Source organism: Salvelinus fontinalis, chromosome 25 (assembly GCF_029448725.1).
Source record: "Salvelinus fontinalis isolate EN_2023a chromosome 25, ASM2944872v1, whole genome shotgun sequence".
Taxonomy (NCBI): Eukaryota; Metazoa; Chordata; class Actinopteri; order Salmoniformes; family Salmonidae; genus Salvelinus; species Salvelinus fontinalis.
In genome coordinates this window covers 21,969,019-21,972,952 of record NC_074689.1, presented here as the reverse complement: position 1 = coordinate 21,972,952, position 3,934 = coordinate 21,969,019, and the positions used below count along the sequence as shown (strand labels likewise).

Below are 3,934 nucleotides of genomic sequence, written 5' to 3'. Positions count from 1 at the left end.
GGGGCTATACATTTGGGTGAGGTTGTTTTCGTGCCTGAGTGGCCTCGTGTCACTGCCAAAAACAAAATGAAACCATCTAGCGAAATAACAACACTGTCAAATACAGGTAGCCTAGTCAAATAATTAACATCCAATCACATTAACTGTTACTCTCTCGCAGAAAATCCACTAACGGTCCGTATGTAGCCAAACGTAGCGTTTTCTGCATTATGCAATGATATGGGCAGCGACCATGTAACGCTTTTACAACATACAGAAGTGCACTGGTTATCAAGGGGCAAAGTATTGACACGTTTTTTAAAGACACTGATGCCCTTTGCAACCACGTACCTATGTGAGACTGGATTCTCGGGCCCTCACTAGCATGAAAACTAAATACAGGTACAGACTGTGTGTGGAAAATGATTTCAGACTGAGACTTTCTCCAATACAACCCAACATTGCAGAGTTATGTGAATCCTTTCAAGCACACCCTTCTCATTAACCTGTGGTGAGTTATTCACAATTTTCGATGAACAAATAAGGTTTTATATGTAATATGGCTAAATAAAGAGCAAAATTATTGATTATTATATTATTATTTGTGCCCTGGTCCTTGCTAACCGGGCTATCTGCATTGTGTCCCACCACCTGCCAACCCCCCTTTTACACTACTGCTACTCTCTGTTTATCATATATGCATCGTCACTTTAACCATATCTACATGTGCATACTACCTCAATCAGCCTGAGATAACCGGTGCCTGTATATAGCCTCACTACTTTTATAGCCTCGCTACTGTTATTTTTCACTGTCTTTCTACTGTGGTTTTTATTTCTTTACTTACCTATTGTTCACCTAATACCTTTTTTGCACTTTTGGTTAGAGCCTGTAAGTAAGCATTTCACTGTAAGGTCTTCACCTGTTGTATTTGGCGCACGTGACAAATAAACTTTGTGACAAAAACTCACACTAATTCTTATGTTTAATAAATTTATCGTATAGTGTTTGTGTGGCAGGCTTACAATGATGGCAAAAAAACACATTTGAGAGTGCGCTGACCCTGGTGCTAAAGGGGGTACGCAGCTGGAGGTTGAATGTTTGAAGGGGCACGGGACTATAAAAGGTTTTGGAACCACTGATCTACATGAATTCGGACTATTTTGAGGAAATGTGTTCTGGATATGTGGTTGCTACGGTGTCTCAAGAGGGAGAAACAGTGATATTGCAATTTTTTTCGAGTTTTTCAAGCAATGGTCTTTAAGGGAGTATGCGAAGCACAAACGTTCACTTTCCCTAGCTGGGTTCTGCAAACCGAACCTAATATGAGGCAACTTTAGAGCTGTCAAATGCACAAGCAGCTCCTGTCATTAGGCCTGTACCTAAATTGGACATTGCCATTGGCAGCACGGAGTCGCATTAAGAGAAATCCCATGCAGCCTTGTTTACAAATTCGAACACTGGAATGTGAGCTGTAATCTACACCTTGATTAGGCTGATAGAAATCCAAATTATTTTGTTTAATGATTGTCAATTTGAGCGTCATTATTTCCATACAACACATGAGTAGGATGGGTGTGGCTTTGTGACAATGATGAAGAGCAGCTGCTCATCAACTTGACAGCTCCAATTTAGTTCCGCCTCCGAAATATCAGCTATGCGGGTGTCTGCTATCCTCGTTAAATCCGGTTAAATGTGTCTGGTTCGGTTTGCCCCTAGCATAACTCCACTAGGCTAAGAGCATATTCCCTAAAGACTTTTGCTTGAAAAAATCAGCAATATTACTGTTGCTTGTCCCTCTTGAGCCACAATAGCAACATAGCCTCAAAATAGTCAGAATTAACGGGACACAGTCTTTTCACGCCACTTCGTTACCAAGTGATATTCGTAGCAGACTAGGAGAGCATTTTTGCTAACCCTAACCATTTTCCTACCCTTAACCTGTCTCCTAACCTGCCAAGTTAATTATCCTGCTGTGTACGTTCCCCTAACCTGCTACAAAAAAAGTCCCCTCCGTATCGAATTGCCATGAAAAGAGTGTTTCTCCTGAATTAATCTAAGATAAATCGCGAAATCTATCATTCCTTTTGACGTTTTTGCCTAAGAAGTCTTAGTCGCGTAATTTTACATTTAACTGGGATTGATGTAGAATTTCTCAAGTGAAGAAATGTGCATGAATACTAGTCGTCTTTTCATGTTCCCACTCCTTCTAAGAGTAGTACTGTTGACCAATGACGAACGAAGGGGCGTAGACTTTGGCTACCGAACTATGACTTGCCTCAAGCTAAAATGTTGCGTCCACGAGGAGCTGAAAAACCCCCGCTGAACACCAAAACAAAACAGTTCTAATCACAAAATGTTGTCATAATATTAGCGCAAACTGTTTTGACTGGGAAGCATACGGTAAGTTTTATGCTTAATCTGAATCTAGACTAAAGAGTAAATAGTTTGGCTTGGTCATACCAGCTCCATATCTCAACACGACCAGAGTGGAATAGAGATAAACCTGTTCACTGTTCCTTGTACATTGCATTTTTACTAAACCAGTAAATGTTACTGTAAGAATATTTATAATGGTTATGACAAATAGTTCGGCGATAGGTGCTACCTAACTCATATAAATAGCTTACAAGTTCAAAAGGAAAACCACTGTACTCTGAAAATGTTGAACCCAAATAGATCTATGTTAATATGGAGGACATGATCTGAATAATGTTGCCTACTTAACTGCAGATGAAGTCAGGAGAAAAACTGTTGTTTCATATCTGACCTACTTTACTTATTAACAAACCTTTAAAATGATGACTCAGCATTCTCTCTCTCTCACCCCTCCCTCCCTCCCTCAAACAGTTTATCCCTCTCTCTCTCTCACCCCCCTCCCTCCCTCAAACAGTTTCTCCCTCTCTCTCTCTCACCCCCTCCCTCAAACAGTTTCTCCCTCTCTCTCTCTCACCCCCCTCCCTCCCTAAAACAGTTTCTCTGTGACAAACACATATACCCAACATTGTGCCATCATTGACAAGGCCCCCACCAGATGAATACATGGTAGCCTTGGATGTAAATACTGTCTTTATTCAACTGTACAGAGCTGAAAGCAAGACTGAGATGACTGACAGTAGCCTGGTGGCTAGATGTGGCATGACAACGAACATTAGATGGCTAAACCCACCAACAGACATATTTATTGGTGACGGCTGACGGCCTTGTCTTGGTGCTTTTAGTCTCCGTCTTCTCTGTGTGGGTTATGGTGTCCTTAGTGTGGAATTTTCCGAGACGATGTGCAAACATTTCACAACATTTTATAAAGCAATACAGAAAAAAAGAACAGAAAAATGAACCATGACAACAAGCTACAAAAATGGCAGTCATGACATCATCACACTGTATCCAGGTAACACCGGTATGAAGTAAACATTCGGAACGACTGATAGACATGATAAATAAATATGAATATAAAAAATGTGTACATGTCTAAAAAAAGAAAGAAAGAAAAGGACTGGCGCTGACATGGGTCTGTCTCTACCACTACGGTGCTGTGTAACCGTGTTGTGTCGCCAAGAGGAAGGATAGTGGCCAACTCCTGAAGGCACAGTGGGTTAAACCACACTGTACGACCAAGCCTCGAACCCTCACGCTCTACCACAAAGCCTTGTCCTATGGAACGTAGGCTACACCCCTCTATGCCACCCTGTCTACACACAAACACAACACTTTCAACATAAGGTAAGATGTCTAGCCTTCTCTCACTCATTGGGTCTCACGAGACAAACTCTCAGTATTACAAGTTTCATGAGCGATTGAATTGATCAATCTTGGAAAACAAACATGAGAACATAAGACTGAAGTGTTTGGCAACAGAATACACACTGAAAGTTCCAGAGTTCAAAAGTTCACTGACAGGAAGGAAAGAAAGCTATCTGCCGTGCAGAGTGTTTATCTATGGTTCCTCCATGTT

At 41.2% G+C, this 3,934-nt stretch overlaps 1 protein-coding gene across 1 annotated transcript in view; it reads right to left on the bottom strand.

Moving 5' to 3' along the window:
• Nucleotides 1-3,030: 3,030 nt before the first annotated feature.
• Nucleotides 3,031-3,934, bottom strand: part of cntnap2a (contactin associated protein 2a) — a 245,950-nt gene continuing 245,046 nt past the window's right edge. The window contains exon 27 of the mRNA XM_055881617.1: nt 3,031-3,934. This exon is cut by the window's right edge and continues 1,506 nt beyond it. The gene's annotated coding sequence lies outside the window, so the exon portion shown is untranslated.